The 27,211-nt window shown below is 42.5% G+C and overlaps 1 pseudogene; it reads right to left on the bottom strand.

The window, feature by feature from the left end:
- Nucleotides 1-221: 221 nt before the first annotated feature.
- Nucleotides 222-24,072, bottom strand: LOC123824946 (annotated as a pseudogene).
- Nucleotides 24,073-27,211: the final 3,139 nt, after the last annotated feature.

Below are 27,211 nucleotides of genomic sequence, written 5' to 3'. Positions count from 1 at the left end.
TCTATGGGGCAAATTTCTAACAATTTTACTTGTTGACCAAGAAATGACTTCAGTTTCAAAATATGGTGAATACATTCAGTTCCTATATACATTCATATATAATGCCCATATTCCATATAATATGCATTTATATGCATACTCAGTATAATATATATTATCCAGTATAATATAGAGCACACACTGCATGCTAGGACTTAGGAAGTCTGGGGCTGGAAGGGTTTCTAGGTGGGCTTGCCAGGGACTGCAGTAGTCCCTCGTAGACCTTTCGCCTTCATTGTTCTCACAATGTCTTCTGGGTTGTTTTCTTGAACGGGAATGAAACAGAAGAATCCTCTTGGCGAAAGGAGATCTGGGACCAGTGGAAAGAAACTGTTCATGACTTGGCTGCCATTTCTGCCGTCAGGCCAAACTGCCCCTATTCCGTGACTTCCTGCCTTTCCGGGGACAGGGACTGAACAACAGAAGATCAGCTTTTCCCTTCAATCTTAGTAGAAAGTCTTTGACCAAATCTGTAATTACGGTTGTACGTGAACTTACTGCGTCCTGTCTCCAGGTTATAAGCTGCTGCCTTAGGGTTGATATCTGTGCGCATGTACAAAGCTAGAGAACCTATCAGAGTCCAGGAATGTGGAAAGCACTCCGGACCCTGAGACCCTGACCCTACTTCAAGCAATATTTTCGTTCCTGAGAGCTTGGCCACCGGCCCCCCGAGAGCGTCCAGAAAAGCAGGAACGTGTCCTTTGCAGGCTCGAACTGGTGCTGAAGGCACCGGCCCATGCGCCCCTGCAGCGGCATGGGGGAGCTGGGTGCCGCCGTCTCTGTGTAGTCAAAGGGAATCTATTAAATAGAATAGGTAAGTGGGTGGATTAATGCACTTGAAGAATTAAAAATAATTGATTTGAATAAAATTCACTAATTGATAATGCATAAAATTTGTTAATTATCCACTTGTTAGAACAGTTTGCAGAACAGCAGAGAATCCTTTAAGGACAGGGAACTAAGACAGGAAAATTTAGAGGAATTATAAGACTGGGCACTATAACCAGAGAGGGCTGTCCTGGTTGATTTAGCACAGAGGAGGAAGGAAGAGCTGCTTCTCCGAAGAGGAGCACAAAGGGAACATTTAGAAAAGAAACATTTAGAAAGAAAAGTTTATTTCCTCTTGGTATCCCTTGGGCAGACCTGTAAAATATCACAGTTTTGTGTGCGAGGTAGACTGAGCCTTGAGCAAACACCGAACACACCAGCATCTGGTTACCGCACTTGGCAGGTCAGAAAATGGCTGCGGATGTCACTTGAAGGGCCAACGTAGCTGTTTCAGATGATAACACTCTCACTGTCCCTGCCCCTGTGTGACTTGATTTCTGATTCCCTAGACTAAGAAGAGCATCTCAGGATGGAGGGCTGTGAATCATCCGGCTGCACAGCTTCCTGTCTGCCTTGCTCCCAGTGCATTGATTGGGCTGAGTGCTCAGCACTGACACTCCTGCGGAGCCAACTGCCTAAGTGCCGCTCTCTGCTCTTCTGCCCTTTCAGACACGAGTGCACAGACTCCGCTCTAACAGATGAGCTCAAGGACTCGTGGCGTTCATCTGATCCAGCGATTTTCATTTTCATCTCACAGCACGCAGAACTAATTACTGAAATTCTGCAGCACACCAAAGAAAAATATATTTTTTGCCGATGTGACAAAAAACAGGTGTGATTTTGATTGATTTACCAAAAAAGTAATAGTAATTACCTATCCTTTTTGCTTCAAAGTGACTTTTTAAAAGATCAGGGGCCTATACTCATATATAAGGATTTCTGATACCTAGAATTAATCAATCAGATGCAAATTTATTATGCACCATAACCAATAAGATGCAACTCTAAAAGCCTCTGCAGGCATTAACTCTATTAATGGTCTCAAATTCATTGCTCAGGACAGGGCATTCACACAGGACAGTTATTGTTGTGTTGGCTGTTGTCATTTTTTTCTTTGACAATCTAAGGGAAAAGAGGTCAGTGCCCCTGACTACACAGTTAGATATTGCATGTTTTAAAAAAATCTTGTGGCACACCGGTTGAAAATTGCTGATTTAATCTGTCAGTTGTGCTTTTCTAAAGACACATTACTGTGTTGCAAGGTGTGGAAGATGCTGATCTTTGTAGGAAACAGAGATTGCAAAAAGATATCAGCCCAGGCTGAGGTACCCTGTTGTGGGGAGCCAGTGTCTCGTAGGTGCCTGCCACCACTTCCTCAGTACTTCCTGCCCGCGGTGGTCTGCCCGTTGGGGCTCTGGCTGGCACCCAAAGTGCATGTGCTCACTGCACTTGAAGAAGCACTTGAAGAAGCTTGGCGCTGTAAGTGACAGGGCAGGGGAGAGGAAGAGAGGAAGGACTGGGGGATTCTGCTCACTCATGGCCTCCATCAGCAAATCTTCCTGAAACAAACATTCAGTCTATATAAATACTTGTTTCCTGCTATGTAAATATGGCTTCTGGAAAGAATTTCTGAATCAAGGGCCAAACTGGCATAGTATTCTTCCCTAGGAGAAGTCTTATGAATCAGAGTAGTGTGTTTGACATTAATGCACATGCCAATATCTGTTTGTTTGCTTTTTCTATTCCAGGCATATGAACAACTGTACTTCTCAGTCTCAGTTCTTGCAGTTGGTCAGGACTGAGTGACTGCCTGTGATGGATAATGTAATGACACACTTCACTTCCAGGATGAGACTGTGAAATGCCCAGGTGTGATTCTCCAGGCTCTTTATTGCCCCAGTGGGGCAATTGTGGAGAAAGCCTTATGCTGGAATAGAAGGCCCAAAGATCGAAGCAGCCTGGATAACTCAGTTACCACACAGAAGACAACTGTCCTAGAGAGCAGGCTGGAACACTCAGGACTTTGCACGAGAGAGAAATATACTTCTGTTATTGTACTCAGCCTCTAAGATTTTGGGGGTTGTTTGTTACTGCAGCATAACTTACATCATCCTTACTAATATAAAAAGTAACATTCAATGGAATGACTGTTAATTCTCCTCTGATTCCATCCGTTCTCTCTTTTATTCAAGTACTATTTTCCAGGCTAGACCTGTCTTTTCCAGTCTTCTCCAGTCCAAGCTGGACGCCCCTCCCAGGCCTTTCTTCCACAGCCAAACCATCCTCAGATCCTGTTCAGTGCGGAGTTTATGCTTAACCACTTGAACCTGAGGACACTGCAGACCCAAGAATCTTCCTCTGCCACATTAGCCTAAGCAGGAAATTCTGCTGAAAACTCATCCAATTGTTTCATGAAACAAATTTTAAGCCCCATGGAGAATTTTAGTATCCAGAGAAGAGGGAACATTTGACTCTCTTTACTGAATAAGTATTTTTTACCTGACTAAACTGTGAAGTAGGTCAAGTCTGTTTTTACTAGATGAAGAAAAGAACTCCTGTCCTCTTTTCCCTGACACCTATTAATCAACCTTAGGGCTAAAAATGTTAGTATAAAAGTCATGGTTGCTCTTTCTTTTTCTGTAAAGTTAACACCTAAGCACCTGAAGCCTCTGCCAGTGACCCAAACTTGTACTGCCAATCAATTGCCGCAAATGGCCAGATAAAATGGTCTGCTGTCTTGTGACTTGCTCCATCAGTCTGTCTGAAACTTCCCACTTAGGTGCTGTGACTGCTGGGAAGAACGGATAGGAACTTAGCTGCTCTTCATTCTCCCTAATTACCTCTGAGCTGTGTCCAACAAGATAAGCAGAACAACAGGTCCTTTCAGAAATCTACTAAGGTGACCTTTGAAGTTAGAGAAGTAGATGTCACTTGAATGCTATGTCCACTTGCTGTTTTAACTTAATTAGAAGGAAATCATAGAAAATCTCACTACTGGAGCTTAAATAATGAGCAGTTTGATGATTTCTCCTGGGCTTACTATGTTCAAGCTTCAAAGACCACTCTGAAGATGAGAAGTAGTAGCCCTCAGAAAGCACCAGAATGTTACCCTCCCCTCCCCACCCACCCCACCCCCACCCTTGTCCTTGGGGTACAGGACTCTAGCAGCTAGAGAGAGGTTGGAAAGCAGGTAATTATCAGATAAGCCTCTGCAGGCAAAGAGGCCCCAGGGCAGAGACAAAGATGAGCTCACCTTCTGTAGAAAACACTGTGAGTTGCCTTAGTGGCATGTCCTGTTAGTTACCTGTCCAATATCCTATGTCACTATCCCCTTCCTTCTCTAATTCTTTTGGGGTGGCCATATGTTGGGTGATAAATCCCACCAACATATAAGCCAATCACGACAATACTGTTTCCTGCTTTCTGAGATTCACTTTCAGATAAGAATAGCCTCTCTATGGCGAATGAGATGTAGGGGTCAGCTTGGGAGGGGAACTTTTGGGAGAATACAGGGTCTGGCAGAAGGCCTGCTTGAATGTGGTTGGATGGGTAATAATATGGGCTTAATAACTTATAGTTTTAATTTTAGTATCTCACCTAAAATGTCATATGGTGTGCTTGAGTGTGACATTGTATGTTATAAAATTACATGCTTATGATTTTGTAGTAAAAAATTTTTATAATACAGAGGGGTGTTGTGCTGGACCCTATATTTTGCATTTGTAATGAAATGGACAAGTATTGCTGGCATTAAATCCTGCATTAAATGTAAAGATAATGCTCACTGATATGGTAGCCATTCTGTGATCATTAGGCCCCAAGAGTGAGGGAAAGTCTCAGGAGAAAGGTGAAGCGGTTAGCCCCCACTCTCCTACAACTTCTTCTGGCTATATGGAGCAACAGGGACCAGATTTACACTTTTACCTGAAATGAACATAAACTAGGACAAAATATATGGAAAGACAAATACTGTACTAAGACTCTGGAACATTAGGCAATGAAAAACAATGATATATAAGAGGCTTAAAAAGAAAAAAGTCCTGTGATTACTCCAAGAATACAGACTTGACAGTTTCCAGGCTGTGAAGCGGGGAGGAGGAATCCGGGCGGAGCCTGGCAGGCGCTCTGACTTGAGGTGATAGAGCCAAGTGTCTGAGGAGATCATAGCAGCTAGAGTTCGTAGGACGGAGTCTGGGAGAGGAGAGAACCACGCACGGAAATCCAGAGATCTGCGGAGGGCCTTTCAGCCAAGTATGGATCCACACATGCATTTATGAAAATCACCTAAGACCAAGAAAACAACCAACTGGATAAATTAAAGCATTTTGCCTGAACGTATGGATTAAATTAGAAATTAATAACAGAAAGATCTCTGAAAAATCCCAAAGATGTGGAAACTAAACACTTTTCTGAATAACCATGATCAAACAAATCAAAAAGAAAATGAGAATGTAGTTTAAACTGAAAAAAAAACCCCCCCAACAACATATTAAATGTTAGAGGATGCCACTAAACAGTACTGAGGGGGAAATCACAGCACTAAACACCTGTATCAGTGATGACGAGAGATCTTACAACCAATGGTCGCAAATCAGTAGTCCAAGCTTTCATCTTAAAAAAATTGGAAAAAGACTCAATGAAACCCAAAGTAAATAGAAGAAAGAAAATAATAAACATCTAAGCAGAAATTAATGAAATAGAAAACAGAAAAAGAAATACAGAAGATCAGTGAAACCAAAACCACCTCTTTGGAAGAACAATATAATTGCTAAATCATATCAGGAAAAAAAAAAGAAAGATACAAGTCACCAATATCGGGAGTGATAGAAATAATACCACTACAGATTCTAAGATAATATAAAATGCTATTAATACTTTTATACAATAAATTTCATTGCTTAGATAAAATGGAGAAATGTTTTGGAAGACACAAATTGCCGAAGCTCACTCAAGAAACAGATGACCTGAAGAGCTCTTTGTCTATTCAAGAACTTGAAGTTAAACAGGGTCCAATAAATGAAACCAGTCCAGATAGCTTTGCTCACAAATTCTACCCAAATTTAAGAAAGAGATAATACTAATCCTGCAGAAATCCTTCCCCAAAGACCTGAAGATGAGGAAAATATTTCCTAACTCATTCTATAAAGCCATCATTATCCTGAGACTAAAACCAGACAAAACCATTACAAGAAAAGAAAACTACATCTCATTATCCATCCCCCATGAACATAAGATGCTAAATTCTAAACAAAAAAATAGAAATGAGATTGGTTTAACATTGGAAAAATCTATCAATGTAATTCACTATGTAAACAAATGAAAAACAAAACAACTCTATAAACTCTCAATAAATGCAGAAAAAAACAATTTAACAAAATTCACCATCTATTCCTCACATAAACTCTCAGCAAACTAGGAATAGAAGGAATTTTCCTTAACTTTATAAAAGTCATTTTGCCCTGGCTGGGTGGCTCAGTTGATTGGAGCATTGTCCTGTACACCAAAAGGTTGCAGGTTTGAGTCCCATTCAGGGCACATACCTAGGCTGTGGGTTCAATCCCCTGTCAGGGTGAGTATGGGAGGAAACTGATTGATGTTGCTCTCTCAAATTAATGTTTCTTTCTCTCTATCTCTCTCTCTCCCTCCCTTCCTCTCTCTGAAACCAATAAACATATCCTCATGTGAGGAGTAAAAAAAATTAAGTCATTTACAAAAATGTGTAGCTAACATCATAATGATGAAAGACTGAATGCTTTCCTCTTAAGATCAGGAAAAAGACAAGGATGACCACTCTCAACACACCTATTCAACATTGCCTTTAAGGTCCTAGCCAGTGCAATCAGGCAATACATACATACATACGTACATACATATATACATACATAAACATCTAGATTGGATAGACACTGAAATGTCTATAAACCATATGATCTGTAGAAATTCCAGTGAAATCTACAAAACAGCTGTTAGAATTAATAAGTGAGTTTGGCAAGGTTGCAAAAGACACACACAACATATAAAATTAATTGTATTTCTATATACTAGCAATGGACAACCACATATTAAAAAATTTAAAAACAACACCAATTACAATAACATAAAATATATGACATACTTAAGGATCAATCTAACAAAAATGTTCAACCCACATTGCAAACATTATTAAAAGAAAAATTAAAAGATGCAAATAAATAGAAACTGTGTTCATGGGTCTGAAGACTCATTATAGTTTCAACACCAATCTTTAAATTTGATGAATCAAATTTAAAGATTCATTATAGATTCCTCCCCAATCTTTAAATTTGATGAATCTCAACCAAAATCCCAGAAGGCTTTTTTTATAGAAATTGACAAGTTGATTCTAAAATTCGTATTGTAATGCAGTTCTGTCCCCACAAGTAGCCAGCTATCTTTGAAAAAAAATTACAGGGCTTATATTACTCAATTTCAAGACTCATAAAACTACAATAATCAAGACAGGATGATACAAATCTAGACAAATAGATAAATGGAACAGAATGGAAAGGTCAGAAATATACCAATACATAATTGACAACTTATTTTTCACAAAATGGCAAAAAGAATTTAGTAGAGATAGTCTTTTCAACAAATGATATTTGAACAATTGAATATCCATATGCAAAATGAAAGAAACTGGTTTATACCTCATATCATCTTCATACACAAAATTTAACTCAAAATGGATCATAGACCTAAATGTAAAATCTAAAACAATTTTTTAAAAAGCTTCTAGAAGAAAACATGGGAAACCTTTGTGACATTAGGTCACACCAAGATTTCTTAGACACAACACTAAAAGCATAACCCAACAAATAAATAATTGACAAGTTAAATTTTATAAAAATAAAAAACTGCTCTTTTGAAAGACACAGTCAAGAGAATGAATAGACAAGCCACATACTAGAAGAAAATATTTGCATATAATGTATCTGATAAAAGGCAGTTCCAGAATACATAAATCATTGTCTAAACTTGATAATAAGAAAACAAACAACCCAATAAAGAAATGGGCAAAATTCTGGACAGGCATTTCACGAAGAAAATGTATATAAATAATTGCAGAGAAAAAATCATTAGAAAAACAAATTGAAACAATAATGTGATACCACTATGTACCTATTAAACTGGCTAATGCAAAAAAAAAAGTGGGGGGGGGGAGGAATAACCACACCAAGTGTTGACAAGAATGCAGCAAAACTGGAACTCTCAGACACTGCCAGTGGGAAGACAAAGTGGTGAAGCCATGTTGGAAATAGTTCAGCAGTTTCCTTTAAAAAAAACAGAAACAGAACATTTGCATTACCAATAAAATGCCCAAGCCATTCTATTCCTAGGATATTTACCCAGGAGAAAAAGAAATATATTCCATACAGAGATTTTTACACAAATGTTCATAGCAACTTCAGTTGTAATAGTCAAAAACTGGAAACAACACAAATGCCCTTCAATATGTGAATGGATGACCTGTGATGTATCTGCACGGTGGAATACCACTTACTAATGAAAGAGCATAAACAATTGATACACGCTGCAACACGGATCTCAAAAGGATTATACCGAAAGAAGTCAGGCAAAATGAGAATATACTGTTGATTCTATTTATATAAAATTCTAGAAAATGCAAACTATAGTGGCAGGAAGCAGATCAGTAAGCGGTTGCCTGAGGAGGGTGGAGAGAGAAGGGAGGGAGGAATCATAAAGGGGATGAGAAAACCTTGGAGGGCAATGGACATGTTCACTATGTTGAGTGTTGTGATGATTTCATCGGTGTGTACATGTGTCAGAATTCCTCAGACTGTTCACTTTAATTATATGGCATTTATTTGGTGTCTATAGACTGCTATAAATCTGTAGAAAATAAAAAATGTTTTCTTTCACATTGTTGAACCATTTAACCAATTGCTAGCTTTGCATACAGCTTTATATAATAACATCACTAAATATTGATTATGAAAAAATCTAGTAATTATACCACAGGAAGTCATTTTCCCCATATTTGCAGCTGGAAACAAAATTTGCTGCCACCTCTGTTCAATACCTTGGCTCACATAATAAAATCACAGAAAAGTTAATCTTGAAGGGACCTTGGGGATTAGCTGTTTAAACTCTCCTCCACCTACCCACCACTTTTACCACTTCAATTTTTTTTAACAGATGAGGACACAAGAACCTAGAAAAGTGGAGGGACTTGCCCAGGACAACTCCTGGACCCCCTAAGCCCTGACTCCCAGAGCAGGGCTCTTTGCACTAGAACATCCCGCAGCCTGCCTTTTCAAATTTCAATTTCATTTCCTTAGAACAAGGAGAAAAAATGCAGAGTGGAATTTTATGCTTACAAGTGGAATTACCTAGAGGAGCAATTGTATGTTTTATAAATGAGGCAACAGAGCCCTGTGGTACAGGAGAGAAAGGTGATATTTTCTCCTAGAGTCACAAAGCAAACATTAAACACTGGTCTCTTGAGGCAAGCGCAGGAAAATGATACCACTTGCCCTAAATAATTCTCAGACGTAGACTTCCTTGCAGGAGCCAGCCTCTGCCTCTGCTCACTGCTCCTCTGAGCCCACGAGCCTGGAATAGCATCGGGCATTTCAATCCTGATGTTTCCAAGGGTATTTATATGTTAAAATTGAAGTGTAAAAATTCAGTCATCTGGTGCTAGTTGACACTTTTTAAATGGCATGACTTTTTCTCTAACTTAAAACTAAATTTATTTTAGATCAGGCTTAGTCATGAAGAGCTGGAAGTTTGTTTTATTCCACACAAGTTCTCATCTTTGAGCAAAAGCCGAACAATAAAAATCCTACCTGAGGCTGAATGAGAAAATGAGTATTGCACCAAGTTCATGGGTGACTGAAAACCGTAATGAGTTCGCATGCTATCAATAGCCAATGTGCCAAACAAAAGTTAGGAACGTACGAGGTTGGCCAAAAAGTTCATTTAGTTTTCTCTGTAAGATGGTTCTAGTAGCACCTAGTTGTCTTTAACTTTATTCTAAACAATTTGGTAGATTATATTGTGACAGCTGTCATATCAGTGTGCATTTGAAAAAGAAGTATCAGAATTGGTGAATTTTTGTGCAGCCATTTTATTATTAAAGATGGAAGAAGATATGCAACATTTTAGTGTTTTATGCTTTATTATTTCAAGAAAGGTAAAAACACAACTGAAATGCAAAAAAAGATTGTGCGGTATATGGAGAAGGTGCTGTGACTGATTGAATGTGTCAAAAGTGGTTTGCAAAGTTTCTTGGTACTATTGACATTTTGGCCAAATAATTCTTTGCTGTGGGGCTGTCTTACGTGTTGGAAGATGTTTAGCAGCACCCCTGGCCTCTGCCCATTAGCAGTCAATAGTGGGAGATAGCTGACATACTCAAAATATTCAAATCAATAAAGTTATTGGTAAATATGAAAAATGTGTCTTTTATTTTATGGAAAAAACTGAACAGACTTTTTGGCCAACCCAATAGCTTCCATCTGTGTGGTGATCTATTTTTCTAGAGCATGGCACCAACACATATACCTTACAGAGAACTTCCCAGGTGAAGGAGGCTAATTGCTACTATTCTTCCTGTACATGGCTCGCAGGGGATGTTGGAAAGTCAGAGCAACTTGAAGAAAAGTTACTGGTGTGATTCAATTTTGAAAAATACAAATGAGCTGTGAGGAAAGATGAGATGAACTGAAATCACTTAGCCTCAAAGACAAGGTAAGAGGATATCTACCCTCTACCCAGTATTATTTTCCAGGCTTTTCGTCCAAATTCTGCTGGAATTGTTCATGACATCAATTACACCACACGGCAGACAGTGGGGTTTGCCTACCCGATATTCATCCCAGTGTCTTCCTCACAAACAGGATCACAGTTTTGTTAGGAGTGGCAATGGGCCCAGCATGATTACTTTCCCACAGTCCCTTGCAGCAAAGGCTGGCCACTCACACTCATCTGACCAATGAGATGCAGGCTGAGTTCCTGGGAAAGCTCTTCCCCCTTCTTCTTGCACCCCCCCCCCCCACACACACCTTCTTCTTTTCTGTCACAGGGACAGGAAGCCTGGGGTGCCACAGTACCCTGAGTTATGAGTAAGAAGTATGAGAAAGACATACCAAGGACCAACTACGCTTCTGAAATTCTGTTTGTCTCTCAGGCATCTCTATCACAACATGTCCAGAAGGGAACTCAGGATCTTCCCATTTCTATACTGAGAATTTCCTATTTTGGTAAATGGCATCTAAAACTTGTTGAAAACTTGGAACATATCCTGACCCACTTCCCACACTTTCAAGTCCTCAATATCCTACCAGCCCCGCACTTCTTTACAGACCTCTTGCATTCACTTTTTCTTACTGTGGGAACATGCACGTGGCAAAATTCACTGTTTTAATGTGTAAATTTGGTAACATTTAGAACATTCACAATGTTGTGCAAACATTACCACTATCTTGTTCTAAAATATTTTCATCACCCCCCCCCCAAAAGACTCCATGCCTGTTAAGCGGTGCTTATTGTTCTTCCCTCCCCCTGCCTCCTGGCAACCAGTCGTTGTTGTCCGTCCCTGTGAACTTGTCTAGTCTGGGTATTTCATTTCATACAATACGTAGCTTTTTATGTCTGGCTTCTGCCACTTAACACAATATTTTCAAGGTTCATCTATGTTGTAGCATGTATTAATATTTTATTCCCTTTTATGGCCAAATAATATTCCACTATGTGAATGTACCCTATTTTCTTTATCCATTCATCAGTTAAGAGATATTTGAGTTGTTTCTACCTTTTGGTGATTGTAAATAATGCTGCTATGAACCTTTGTGTACAGGTTTTTGTTTGAACTCCCTTTTTCACTTTTGGGGGACACTTATGAGTGTGGAATTGCTGAGTCCTATGGTAAATCTACATTTCACTTTCTAAGGAACTGTCAAAAATTTTCAATAGCAGCTACACAATGTTACATTCCCACCCAAAACTGGAGGGTTCTAAGTTTTCCACATCCTCATTACAGTTGTTATTTTAATTAAAGGTATCCTAATGAGGGAGTGGTATCTCACTGTGGCTTTGACTTACATGTCCATCATGACTATTGACATTGAGTCTGTTTTCAAGAGCTTGTTGGTCATTTTTATACCTTCTTTGGAGAAACGGCTATTCACGGTTTTTGTCCATTGTGTAATGGACTTGTTTGGTTTCTTGTTGCTGAGCTGGAGGAGTTCTTTATATATCTGGATACTGAACTCCTCAGATACATGCTTTGTGAATATTTTCTCTGTTCTGTGGGTGGGCTTTTGGCCCTTTTGGTAGTGTCCTTTGATAAACAAAATTTTTCATTTTGATGAAGTCCAATGTGTCCATTTTTTTCTTTTGTTGCATATACTTTTGGCATGTTGCATTCATGTTTAATTCATTGCAGAAAAGAACAATTTAAGTATTCAAGCCTGATTATCAGTCCCTTGCTTAACACCCTCAATAACTTCCCATTGCACATAAAATAAAGTCTAAAATCATCTCTGTGGACTACAAGGTTCTGCATAATTTGATCCTTGTCTTTCTCTTTGGCCTCATTTTTCCACATTTTCTCTGACTTTTTTTGCCCTTGGTTTCTCAAGTATGCCGGGCTCTCTTTAATCCCAGTATTACAGAACAGACCCAAGGGGGGTGAACAATATACTGTTACCAAAAGGACCTCCCCACTAGGTTCACTATGCCTGCCACCAGAGGAAAGATGTCTCTCAATGCCAGAGATTTGTGAAAAGGAAAGGAAACATTTATTTAAAGCTATACAGACTTAGAGTAATGACTTAATGTCTTCATTAAAATATTAAAGTCCTTTAGGATATCCACAGACACACACAGTCTGTCCTTCTCCCTCTGCCCTAATCTGGGGTACCATACCTCAGGAAAAGAAGTAGACGTCCATGATTCAGACTCCCAGCACCATCAGCTGTGTTGCCGCCAGGATCTCCAGTTAATCCAAAGCCATGTGGCACCTTCTCATGGCCCACCAGCAAGAGTCCTTTCACCCCTTTTCTTCCAGGCAAAGTCTCTCCTGCCTCCTAAGCCACGTGGCAAAAGGGAGTACCCCAAAGAGTGAGAGTCTTCACTCTCACCAGAGCTGTGGGGCTCCCCACTCTGCCAAAGCCACGTGGTTCTCTCTCCAATGGCTGCCACATCTGGGTTTAAATCCCGAGCCAATCTTCCTCTGCAGCCTCATTTCCCACTCCTCCTACACTTGGTTATACCTGCCAGCATTCCCGTATACTTCCAGCTTTACTGGGCTACCATCATGAGTCTGGGTAGGTGTGGCCCCATGGCATGGAGCCAATCATCTCCAAGCTCTCACCCAGGCTTTGTAACCAGGGGGAGCTGCCCCCCAGTTACATCTTGGGTGGAAGTCACTTCCATCCCCCTGGCTCAAAGCATGGTCACAGCTATTTAACATATTTATGAAACTAGTTAGCTACGAAGCTGTTGCTATGCAAAATAGCTCTCAATGGCCCTGCTGCATGTGTCCCTTCTCCCAACTCAAACCTGTAGCGGGGGAGGGGGAACACATCCTATATATTTTTCTAATATTTCCTGGATACCTTGAGTTCTGGAGCCCATTTCAAATCCCTGTTTGGGGCCCCTCCTCTTGGCTGCACCCTGTTACACTGGGACCTTCTTACACGTCATTGTTCCTGCCTGGAAGGGTCATCCTCACCTCTTCTGCATTAAAGTTCATTCCAATTCATCCTGCAGGTTAAGTGTCACCTCCTTGGGAGCCTCCCTTAACCCCCAGCGCCTAACCTATTCCAGCTGGTGAGAAGTGGGGTTTTGCAAGCTGGATGTTTAACAGCCATTATTAGAAATTAAATGATAAAAATACAATTAAGACATTGCATTAAAACAAATATAATAAACACTTGAAACACAATGCATCCTAATTAAGTTATTCCACTGTACTGTTATCCACGCCCGTGAGGCCATCTGTAAGTACAAGGCACTGGTCTGCTGTTGTACGTCTTGTCGCAACTCTTGCTTTGCTGATGGAAGTACCTGAAATCAGTCGTGGCAGGAGAGTACTGAGCAAAGGCTACAACTCAAGTGTATTTTGGAGAGTAGGTGCTACTATTCACCAGCACCCCGCCATCCCATCTCCTGCCAAGCTTTTCTGTTTGGTCTTTCCATGTTTATAATCTTTTGATTTATCATTTGAAATAGCATGCTGAAAGTCTGTGTATCTCACGAGAATGTGACCCTATGAAGGAGGCACGGGGTACTTGTTTCCTATTGATTTTTGTATTCCCAGTACCTAGCACTGTTCTTCGCACACAGTAAATTCCTAATAATTTTGTTGCCAGATTGTCAACCAGGCCCAAGAAGCAAATGCCAACATTTTACATACAGATGGATTGATGGCAGGGATCTGAGGAGAGTACGAAATTTTCCCTTTCACGAATTGGGCTGCCTACCATGAGGATTTACATATTGATGTTCATTTAATTATGCTATGAAGTTTACTGGGCGTAAACATTTCTTGGATGGCTTTTTAACTAGAAGATAGCTAGGGAAGGCCAGAGGCAATTTTCAGCCTGGCTGTCTGCACAGGCAAACCCTGTGTACTAGTTTCCTAATGTGGTCTGCAGTTGAGTAACTCCAGCCTCTGCTCTGACCTCGCAGTGCTGTTTTCTCACTGGTCTTCTTTTAAGGACATCAGTCGTGTTTGATTAAGGCCCTGCCCTACTCCAATATGACCAAATTTTAACTAATTGCCTCTGCAGAGACCAAAGACCAATTTCCAAATAAGGAAAGGTACTGGGGGTTAGGACCCTACAACCAGCTGGACCCAGTAGACCGCAGCTGGTCTCTGCAGCTTCCTGTGACCAGTCTATCAGGTGGTTCCTTTGCTTCCTTCACCCACAGAACTTGCCTTTGCTGTCAGAGGAGGGAGTCCACAGGATCTCAAAAATGATCCTGAGTCCAAATACAACCATTATGTTTTCTTTTGTTTGGGGATTTAAAGAAAGCAAACCACTGGCCATAATCTCCCGGGCCTGGAAGCTGGCATCAAGGCGCAAAGGAACACCCAGCAGCCCTCGGCTGGGATCCCTGAGAAGAGGGAGTCGGTATCTGTGCCAACCCTATGTAAGCACTGAAATGCCGGCAGTGATAACGACCCTCAGGACACTATGGAGAGCTATGCCCAGCTCTCCATAGACGTCGTTTCTCCACAGGAGCAGGTTATATTTCTACATCCCTCTGGGGACATTTACTGTCAGTAAGTATTGATATGGATTTAGTGATTGCGGAGCTGGAAAGACCCAGATAAGTTATCTGAATCACCCTTATTTTATTTTTTAAAAATTATTTATTGATTTGAGAGAAAGAGAGAGAGAGAGAGAAGAAGGGGCTGGGGAGGGAGACTGAGAGACGTCAGTTTGTTATGCCACTTGCTTATGGACTCAATGGTTGCTTCTTGTATATGCCCTGACCAGGAATCCAACCTGCAACCTTGGCATATCAGGATGATGCACTAACCAACCGAGCTACCCAGCCAGGGCAACCACTGCTTTATTTTATAAAACCAGGGGCTCAGGGAAGTGGCCCAGTGCCCACATTCACAAGTGAGAGAGTGGTCTCCCCACTGGCTAGGCACTCAGGCCAGTGCTCTGCTAGCAGCCTTGCAGCGTGAAGTCCATGGCCAAAATGGCCAGACCTTCCCTCTGTTCAAAGTGAAGTTTAAAAACCCCAGGGAGGACTAGAGAAAGTGGACGAAGGGGACAGAGGATCTCATTATTTACCTGTTATGCTGTACTTTCAAAGAGTATTCATTACCATGTTGTTTAGAATCATGGGGGCAAATATTTAAAAATAAAATGAAAAGATTTGAAAATGGTTGCTTTTGGATAGTGGGATGTGGAGATCAGAGAGGTGTTGGGGAAGTAATTGTTACTTTTTGTTTTAACCCTGTATTCCTATTTAATTTTAAAAACTTTATATATATATATATAAATAAAGAGGCCAGACACATTCCTGGCACAAATTCTTTCTGACTCCTTAAGGGATAAGCTTGTGACTACGTGTGAGGCCAGAGCATGGGGCGCCGACCCTGAGGGGTCAGCCCAGGCCCGGAGCCTGGTCCTCCAGTCCTGCAGGTTTGGACCTAGTGTCCAGGTATGCTAGGCCCCCTGAAAACCAGAGTCCCCTGTGTAAATGTTCTGACTCCTTTCTCTAATTTTATTTCAGTAATTTTTTTATAATGTCTTTAAACTCTGAGACTAGAGAAAAATTGAACTAATTTTAGCTGTAAATGATAGCATCTGGGTTAGGCAAAATGGCAGCCTCTTAAAGTCAATAGCTGACCAGCCCCCAAATCAGCCGGCATAAAAATGCATTTGGGGGATATTGTTTCAGAATCAGCGGGGCATCCCGCGGGGAGTGTAAGTCCCGTGCCTTGCTGAAGAGCAGAAATTCCTTCCTTCCCCAGCCTCTGTGGTTTTGGTCACCACTGTTGTACCCTCTTGGTCTTTACCCAAGTGGTATACCTTCGATGTAAGTCATCATGGCACTTTGAGGAAAGCACTTGCAGTGTTTGTGATCACTGGGAGAAAAAGACTGCCCGTATCAAGCGTGAACTAGAACTGAGCTGAAACGTATAAAACATACAGCTTGGGAGCTGCATCCACAGAGATGAGTGCTCTAAGCTCTGCGCGTAGGGAACGCACCCTGCGCACACAGACCGTGTCTGGGCCAACGCCTGCTACTGCGCTTCCTGGACTCTGCTTCCCAGACTCTGCCTTGCCTCGTGAGAGGGTGTGGCACTGCTCCCACACCCTAAATGAAACTATTTCTTTACTCCCGCAGACTCGCCAGTCCAAAATGCACTGTCGGAGAAAGGGCCCAGGGCCACAGAACTCAGGAATAGTAATTGCTCTCTCTTCCTAATCCCCAGGATTAATTCTGCAAAACTGCCCGGGGTTTGATCCTGGGATTACCCAGGATATGTTTTAACCAGACTCCCTCGTAGAAATTCATATTCCATTGATCCTGAGGGCTGGCTTCTCATGGATCTCTGGGCCCAGTGAGACGTGCAAATCTGAAGGGGATTTACAGCATTCATGTACTCTGTAACTAGCCAGGTGCTCCGGGAAAATAAAACGCCATTTGAGAAATATCTATTTTATACTCACTGTGTGCTATGCATTGTTCTAAGTGGTAGGAGCTTTGCTGTTAAAATCCGTGCCTTGCTCAAATGGAACATGGGTTACCTGGGATGCAGAGCGAGAAGACACACAAAGTAAACAAATATATAATGAGCCAGAAGGTGATGAGAGCTATTGGGAAAAACTAAGTAGAACAAAGGGGTAGAGACTTTTAGTTGGGGGGGGAGTTGGTATGTTAGTGAGGTGGGGTGGTCAGGGGAGCCTTCTTGGAAGCAGTGATATTTAAGCAAAGGCTTAAGTGGAGTGAGAGAGGGAGCCATGTGCATACAGGGGAAGAGTGTTCCAGGCAAAGGAAACAGGGACTACAAGGCTCTGAGGGCTGATCAGTCTCAACTGCACCCATGGATACAATCCATGAAGGTGACTAAGTGATGACATGGAAACATGAATGTCATTGGAAGCAGAATTGATTGCTTACAGTTCCTAAGGATGATACATGCCATGCAGGGCCACGTGGGGAGAAAACAGGTTTGGTCTGGGAGCAGAAGTGGAGTGAAGTGAATGCCCAGCCCAGAGCCTCCACCAGGGTGTCCGAAGGAAAGGGAGGCAGGGCAGAAGAAAAGGCTGACTGGCTAGTTTGAGTGATATTGGTGTGCTGTGGCTATGAAGGTGCTCTGTGTAGCTTGGTACCTGGCCCTAGGCTGGTTTAGGGCAGGGGAATATTGGCGGGGTATGGGAGAGGTAGATGCAGAGGTGGTTCAGAGCATGGGCTGCAGTCCCCCGGGGAGATGGAAGCACCTTTGAGTGTTAGTTTGGCCCTGTGATGGGTGGATGCCAAACAGACAAATACGGACTCTAAGAAAACACAGAACTGATCACATAGGGTGTAGTACATCAGGTTAAAATTCCTACAGGGCGCAAGCTGGGTGTGTCTGGGGGCAGGAGGAATCCTTCCACTCCTAAGGACCCGTCCGCCAACCACAGTGACCAGGTGACAGTCACAAAGGTGAACACCAGCTGTTCGTACTCAGGTTTTCAGTTAAGATGGCTATATAGTTCCTGATTTCTTTCAGGCACTAGTCCTGTGCTAACTTGTAAAGCTGGTTATAAGTTTTATCTGACCATTCCTGGTGTTATCTAGTATGTTTTGATTTTTCATTCAAGTCCTATTTTTGTTTCTGTTTCAAGAAAATAAGAGCAGAAATTTGTACCAACAGGCTTTCTAGAACAAGATGGATGGTGGCTCAGATGTGAGGAAGAGCCTATTCATTTTGATTTGTCATTAAGTTTTCATTTCATGGAAGAATGTTTCCTGAGATTATTACTTGCACACAAGGACAATTTAAGACTCATTCTGTGAACTTACAGACGCTTTTATAAAAATTGCAGAGGTTCTCTCACAGCCTGGCTGTCTGGTCGGCTGTCTTTTGTGTCCATTTGTTTCCACTGCAATTAAAAACCACAGCAATTATTCAAATGCAAAGAACCGAAATTGCAAGAGCGAATGTTTGAATCTTGGAAAATAAACATTTTGCTTTCTACTTGCCGCATTCTAACTTATTTGATGTGCTGAGAGCAATAAAGCAAAATAAATAATGTTTTCTAAGAGCTGCTTCAGCTCAGATGACAAAGAAATGTCAGTTGTAGATTCAGTCAGAGAAAGCTCAGAATTTCATTCATTTGGCAAACATTTACTGGGCATTTGCTGTGTGCAAACTTAGTGCTGAGAAAATAGTGCTAAATGAAACAAACTTGGTCTCTGCCCTGATAGAACTTAAGTCTAGTGGGGGGAACAGACATTTAAAAAAGAAAAGCAGCCTTGACTGTGTGGCTCAGTGGTTGAGTGTTGTCCAGCAAAGTGAAAGGTCACAGGTTCAATCCCAGGTCAGGGCACATGCCTGGGTAGAAGGTTTGGTCCCAGGTCAGGAGTGTAAGAGATGCAACCAACTGATATTTCTCTCCCTCTCTTTCTCCCTCCTTCTCCTCTAAAAAAAATAATATTTTTTAAAGGCAAAGAAAAATATCCAATTACATATATAATTATAAGCCGTGATACATGCCATAAAGGAAAAGTAAAAAAAGGGGAATATGGTTTAGTCTGTGAAGGAGTCCTCTTTGATGACAGGTTATGAGATCAGGGACTTATAAGATGAATATGAATGTCCAATTTAGTGGCATAGAATACCATTTCATCGTGCCCCCAAATTCCATAGGTCAGGATTTCAAACAGCACACGGCGGTAACGGCCCGCTCCTGCTCCATGATGTTAAGGAAAGTGTGAATGTCTGGGAGTAACTCAAACAGCTGGGGGCTGGAGTCATCTCTCAGCTTCCTCACACCCTTGGCTGGAGCACTACTGGGCTGAATAGTGGCTCCAAAGAGATAAGTAAGTCCTAATCCCCAGCACCTGTGAAGAGGACCTTATTTGCAAAAAGGGTATTTGTAGATGTGATCTAGTTAGGGGTCTTGGGTGAAACCATCCTTAATTGAGAGAGGGTCCCAATGCCAAAAACCTGTGTTCTTGTAAGAGCGAGAAGAGTTGGGAAGAGTTGGAAACACAGGAGAGGGCGCCGTGAAGAGGGAGGCAGAGACTGGAGTGTCCACGGGCTGAGGAATGTGCAGGATTACTGGCTACCACAGAAGCGGGGGCGTGGGGGGGAGTGGAACAGAATCTCCCTCCAAGACCCAGAAGCAGGCAGCACTAGCTGACACCTTGATTTCAGACCTCTGGCCCATTTCAGAACTGCGAGTGAATGAATTTCTGTTGTTTTAAGCCACCAAGTCTGTGGTAACTCATTACAGCAGCCACAGGAAACTAATACAGGTTTGTAGACTGAGATGATTCAAAGGAGGAAGCTGCTCAAGGTGGCCTCCTTATTGTTCTCAGCTTCTCCTAGTGCGGTGGCCAGGTTCTGAGACAGAGGTTCCTGGAAGCAAGTGGCCCAAGAGCTCAGCTGTCAGGCCAGGGCGGGCTTCTTCCCTCAGCTCAGAAGACACATGAAAATCAGTTCCGTCACAGTCACAAGCCCACCCAGATTCACGGAGAGGGAGAGGCGTGTCGAAGAATTTGTGACCATGCTCTGAAACACCTCAAGGAGCGGGCCCTTTGTGGCAGGGGGTAGAGTGGGCACAATCGGTACTACCCATGCTGGCAGCCACTAGTCATGGCGCTATTTACATGTAAATTATTTTAAAATTAAATAAAATTAGAAATTCAGTTTCTTATGTGATGGGGTACAGGGAAAGGGGTGCCTGGGAAAATAGGAGAAAATCCCCACAAACCTTGGTGGGGGGGGAGTGGGCAATATGGCTTAAGATACTTTTCATAACAAAGGCAAGACAACAGCTGTGCTACTGCCTTGGGGGAAGGTGGGCATGACTCTCAGGATATATCCTGACTCATGATACAGCAATGAGATGGATGCCCCTGGATCACTGAGTCACTCTTGACTGGGGATAGCAGCTGAATAAATGTAAACAATGCAGGAGAACTGGCACACGTATGTAGCTCATTGTGGGAGGAGGTGGAGTTGAGATCACGCAGGAGGCTCCCAGTCAGGATGTAAACTGAGAGCAGGCAGCCATGAGGGATTCAGCCATGTGGCTTAGAAGGGTGTAGAAGGGCCACGCTGCCGGTAGTGAGACAGGAGCCACACGGGCGGTAGGAGCTGGTCCGCCAAGTGTAGGAAGAAAGTGGGCATGCTGCCCTGGTTGTGCCTGCCCTGACTCCAAACCCACCGAGGACTGCCTTGCAAGACGCCAATCTTGCATACCTGGACTCTATCTGCATTCTGGGTTTGTCCTTCCTGAACTTCACCATGACCTAGTGCACCATGGCACATGCTTTCCTGGACCATTACACGGAGGCTGATGACAACATACCCCAGATCCTGAAGGGGAGAGCGGCTGCGAGACTGCACAGCTGGCTTAAATTCAGACAAGGAGATGGGGAACTTTTGGGGCTTTTGGCTTATAGCCTTTTGGGGAACAAGGGAAGTGTTGGGTCTTGTGGAAAAGGGGGGCTCTGAGCACTTATGCATAAGCACTTGAGCATAAGTGCTCAGAGCCCCCCACACCTCCCCCCAAAGGCTGGAATATTGTAACTAAAGACCTGTTCCTGCCAGCATTAATTGTTCAGTCATTCACCAAGGTGCCACGTGGCTGGGCCCCCATCTGCTCGGTTACACTCAGGCACACAAGCTGCATTTCAAGTGCTCACATGCCAAGCTAGAGGAGAGTGGCATAAAATGAAACTGGACAAGTAGACAGGGGCCAAATCACACAGGACTTTACTGACCATTTGAAGCAGTTTGTATTTTATTCTAAGTAAAATAGAACTTGACTAATAGGTTGTTTTGTGTTTTGAATTTTTATGTGAGGCCTAAAAAGAAACAAATGTTTTGTGGCTAGTTGGTATATTTGTTAGCAAAAAAGTTCTGCTACAAGAGACAGAAATCCAGCATCACAAAGGTTTCACTAAATTAGAAATCTATTTCTATTTCTGTTTACAGGAGTGTAGGCTGCCATGGTGACTCCAGAGTAATCAGGAACCCGGCTCTTGACTGGGGTTTCTTCCTGTTATGTAAGAGGTCTCCTTTAGTCCAGCTACTACACCTGCTTGTCGGCTAGCAGAAGAAAGAGAAGGGGAGATAGAGAGCTGTTGCCCCTCAGATCCAGGGTGGCCTCACCTCAAAATCCTTAACTGAATTACATCTGTAAAACTTCCACTACAGCTGTGGGCCAGTACTTTGTCTATGGCCACACCTATCCTGCAGGGGAGGCTGGAAAATACCGTCTTTATTCTGGGAATCATGTGCTCAGCTTGAAAGGAGGGTTCTCTTACCATGGAAGATGCCAAGATGAGCTGTGAGCATCTGCAGCTATCAAACTCTGGCGTTATCATGTGCACTTAAGCATTTCCCACTGGACCCCAAGATCCTGAAGGAGAGGGGCCAGTCTTGTACATCTTAAATCCCCAGCACCTAACTCATTGCTGATTATGTGCTAACTTGCATGCACACTTGCTCAAATGCACGATTGTTTTTAATTCCAACTTTTTTTTCCCAGAAAGACATTTCCTAGAAGCCACACCTTTTCCCCTCCACTTGCTGGAAGCATGGGGGGACTTTTCTCACGTCTTCATCCTGAGAACCTGATGAGTCTCCTGGACATGAACAAAAGTGTAGTGGTCCCCTAGGAGGGTACCACCCCCACCCCCAGAATTTTTCATTCCTGAGGTTGTTCACACTGGGCTGCCAACAACTTGTCACTTACGGTTGCACTGTTCCCACCGGCCCGGCCCCTGCTGTGGCCTCACATTCCTGGTCAGGTGATCCTCTGCGTTTGCCCGGCTCTCCCATTCTCAAGGCAACCGTTGCCCTGTGACCTCAGTTCTCTGAGGGATCTGAGAAGACTTGTTGATTTTAGTCTGTTCAACCTTTTTCTTATTGATACAACCATTTAGGAAGGGGACAGAATGGTAGGGGGAACATAAAAGAGAGGAACGTGAGCGACAGCCAGGAGAGGTGGGAAGCTCCCCTGCAAAGACAGGAGCCAGCAGCTCCACCTTCCTCCGGCCACCCCACTCCTTCCGTCTGGCTGCCACCCAACTGCTGCCGCTGCTTCAGCCTCCGGAATGGCGGTTTTCCACTCTGCTCATTAGAATCTGCTGGGGAGCCTTTGTAACTCGCTGCACCTAGGTACCGCCTAATTAGAAGCACCTGAGAGGGTCTAATGCCCAATTGCTGTTGAGAACCAGTGGTCGGTCTAGACTTGGGCTACTCAAAGGGGGGCTCATTGACCAGTAGCATTGGTACCACCTGGGCTTGTTAGAAAGGCCGCTTCTTGGGCCCTAGCCCAGACCTACTGCCAAATGCAAATCTGCATTGTAGTAAGGCCCATGGGTGATTTCTATGCACACTAAAGTTCGAGAAGTACTGACCACATGATCTTCCTATCCCTTTGGCCCCCAGGAAGCCGAGAGCTCCCTGGAACATGCTCTGTGAGCCAGACTCCCTGGTGACCTCATGGCGACAGTGGAGAAGTCCAAAGTGGGCAGCAGAGCTGGTGTGCCTGCTGTGATCGCCCATGGGCACTATATGAAAAATGGAGAGAATTAGATCATCCTGTAGCAGTAGGGTCCTTTCATCTGAAACAATGCTGGGTTCATTGGCTTCAGGGTTCACAAGAGTAAAAAACGCTCTGATCAAATAAATTATAATTAAAGAGTTGGAGAATAGTCCCCAACACCAACTCCCCCTGAACTGCAGGGGTACAGTCACTCATCCCCGGCTTACTGTTTCCATGAGCTCTTATCACCCGTCTCCCTACAAGATGTCAGTACTCTGTGGAGTAAAACAATAACAGGCAGGTGTCAGGCTCTTCACTGCTCACCAGGATGGTGCATAAAGCACAGCTCGAGTGCAGTGGCTAAGAACTTGGGCTTTGCAGCCACACAGCCTGAATTCCAACAGCTCTGCCACTTGCTAGCTGGTAACTCTGGGCACGTCAGCTGACCTCCTTGGGGTCCTCCCTTGTAAAGCTCCGGTAGAGTGCAGGGGCTCTGCGAAATGTGATGTGTGGGATTTTCTTTTTAAATATTTCTGAGACACAAAAAAGGAGGAGAGACAGATGAAACAAGATTGTCAAAATATTAATCATTGTGAGGCTGGGAGATGAGAATGTGGGTTTTTTTTAATGCCATTCTCTGTACTTTTGTGTTTGTTTGAAATTTTCCATAATAAAATTGTTTATTTTTAAAGTTGTGTTTGTGCTTTTCAACTGTGTATTAGTGTATGACTGTGGCAGAAACCCAATTCAATCTTGCTTAAGCCAAAGGAGGGATGTATTGTAACTGGGCTGTGAAACAGACCAGAGGGAAGGGTGGAGCTGGTCTCGGGAAAAACTGGCCTCAGTGCCCAAATACCACCTTGGAGATTCTTCTGTCCTCTTTCTTCTCTATTGCTGTTGCCGCGTTCACTGCTTTGGCTGATACCAACGTGTTCAGGTGGTGGGGCAGAGAGCTGCCCACAGCTAGTAGGCCCATATTCTTGGGTTTTGCGTTGGGTTTTGTGATCAGAGAGGAACAAGAGGTCCTTATCACCTGACAGCAATTTGAACAGCCCCAGGAACCCTGATTGGCCTCCTTTAGGTCACATATCCACTCCTTAAATCAATCATTGTGGCTGTGAGTCTGTAACTGGCCCGCCCAGGGTCACCTGACCACCTCGGGAGCCAGACGGGCTGTTTTCTGGAGACTCGGAGGGAGAAGGGCTGAGCAGACAGAAACAATAGCTGCCCTTACAAGGTTTCGGGTCGTTTGCACAAGCTCTTAGATTACGAGCAGTCTTTGATCACAGATCATGACTTTTCCTTCCCAGTTCTTTTTTCTCTTTCCCATTTTTATTTTAAAGTTTATAGAACTCATTGCAAGGCTTGTTGAAAAAAATTAGTAGTTTCTATCTCTTCCCCATTTTCCTTCCTTGGCAGCAACTAGTTTCAACTCTCTGAACTGGTTCTTTTCGTCCCACTTCCATGTATCTAAACGATATCCTATTGCTACACTCGATTTTTTGGTTTTGGGCATTATCCATGGATTTCCACCACGGGGAGTGATCCTGATGGCTTGCACACCCCCCCCACCCCACTTATTTATCCTTCCTATGCCCCCAAGCTCCCTAAAGTATCATATTGATTCGATCAATATTAACCCTTCCATGTTAGACTTGTTCTAACATGCCATGATTATGACTATGTAAACACTGTCTCCAGCTCAGCCGCAGCTGCAGAACTTTTTGTGCTCCTTTGAATTCACATGTTTTTCCCATTGACACTCAGTCCCAGTTCTCCAGTCGTCTCATTTCCCTCTAACAAGACACATGCAGATTTATGAGGCGTTCTACAAGCTCACCAGGCTGAAGAAGCCTCCGAGGCCGCCAGCTCAGGCTGGTCGCCGCCGTCAGTACCCAGCTCTCATCCTGGCATTTCCCTCGCCACCGCAGTAGCGACCCTCTGTCCTAGTTTCCTGCAGAAGTGGTATTCCAGCAGCAATCTGTGAAACTGCCTGTAAACTGGAACAATAACCTGAATATAAAACACTTAATAGCCATTAAAACTAGATTAAATCACAGGTGAAATTATTGCAATGAAACTTACCTGTTCCATGTAGCTACTTAAAACATACTAATTGAAAATCTTTAAAAGATGAAAATAAAGTCCCCTTAGGCAGACACATTTGTGGAATTTTCTTGGTCCAAGTTGTTTTGTTTTTGTTTTTGTTTTTTTTTCTCAGTATCCACCCATGGTTGAAGTGGAAGCTTGGAAGTGTCTGTGAGATGACACATGATTCTCTATTTCACAGTGGCATTCCTGTGATGACTTGAAATACTGAAGTTAGAATGATATATGGCTCCCTGATTCATTTCAACTTTTTACAACTTGTTTTTAGGACCATTGCATTAAAATGCTCACAAAAAAATTCTATGCGGGTAGAGTTTGTCTCACCAGCATATATTTTTGCTTAACAGAATTAACACGTAGGTCTGAACTTGAGACTTCACCACTGTGATTTCAGGTTAACTGCAGTCTTCAAATTCATTTGGTTTTATTGCATTTTATAAAATAGTTCTAAATAAGGCAGCAATTTGGTTGAAAATATGTTTGGGGGACCTATAGTTATGGAAATGTATCAACTTGAGTCATTATTCAGAAAATATAGTTAGCCAACAATGTAAAAAGAACATGTAAGGCAGAGCATATAAAATATTCCTGAACTTCTGACCACAGCATTTTACTATCTAAAGGTATGCATGCTTATTGCAACATTTGGTGCTTTCTAAATGCTAAGTTGGTCTAATGTTTACAACGCTGAAGAAATAATTTTCAGGAAAGATATCCTAACAGTGGTTCTGAACATGTAGTCCAAAACAGCAACAGCCTCACCTAGGAACTTGTTAAAGATGCAAATTCTCTTCTCCCCACATCCATCCAACTTAATGAGAAAGCTGGGGGGAAAGGGGAACAATCTTTGTGTTTAACAAGCCAAGATTATGATGTAGACTAAAGTTTGAAAACCTTTGTCCTAGGAAAACATTGTGTGAGTTAGGGATTATGTTCTGCTGTCAGTAATAGAGACCTGAAATGACAGTAGTTTAAGGTACGTGTCCATTTTTTTTCCTCCCATAAAAGAAGCCAGGAAGTAGGTAGTCTTGAATGGTTCAAATGTTATATTTTTACTCTGTTCTTACCATATGACTTTCATCTTCATGGTTTCAAAGTGGCTGCTGAAATTCCAGCCATTACAAACACATTCCAGGCAGCAGGAAAAAAGTAAGGGAGATGGGTGGAAGACAAGCTAGGTAAGCCATGTGTTAAGTGCATTCTCAGATGCCCCACCCAATGACTTCTGCTTTTTCTCTTTGCCACTCCTAGTTGAAATGAAGGCTGAGAATTAATAGCTGGTTATATTGTTGCCCAGAATAAAAACACAAAAGCCATGGAGAATGGATACTAGTAGAAACTAGCAACTTTTAGATCCTTCCTGGAATGGAGTCAGTGATCAAAGTTACACTTTTGAGCATATTATTCTGAAAGAGCTCTACAGTAACCATACATTAAACACATTCTTTGATCTGTTAGAAGTATGGCTACATTCTTACTTTAGGCAAAGGTCTTTCTCACCTTGAGAAGCAGAACAGCCATTTATCAGAATAAATAAATACAATTAATTTCCCATAGGTTGAGGCTGTGGTTGATTTATACCAAGTGTCCTATATAATTCCTCGGGTGCATGATTTGTAACATATATGAAAAGCAATCAGTAAAAAATAAGATAAAATAAAAATTGCATTCTTTTCAGGATTGTAATCCCTGAAAAGGATTGTAATCTTGAAAATGCATCATAAGGAATTGATTCAAGAACAGAAGCAGCTTTATGTATAAAACTGTTGACAGCGTTGTTATTTATGACAAAAAAACAAAAAAACAGTAGCTTAAAAATCAGGGTGAATTACTGTATGACTGGCAGATAGCCATAAAGATCACAGAGCAACACAGGAAAGTGATTGCGAACATATAGGCAGTGGGAAGAGAGGCAAAAAAAGGGATGTGGACATGGGTAAGATTCAAAGAGCATTCAAAGAGCTATAATGTGTTTGTCAGGATGTTAGAATTATGAATACAAAGTG

Source organism: Phyllostomus hastatus, unplaced genomic scaffold, assembly GCF_019186645.2.
Source record: "Phyllostomus hastatus isolate PE091 unplaced genomic scaffold, TTU_PhHast_1.1 phas_contig_58, whole genome shotgun sequence".
NCBI lineage: Eukaryota > Metazoa > Chordata > Mammalia > Chiroptera > Phyllostomidae > Phyllostomus > Phyllostomus hastatus.
This window is presented reverse-complemented; position numbering and strand designations above follow the sequence as displayed.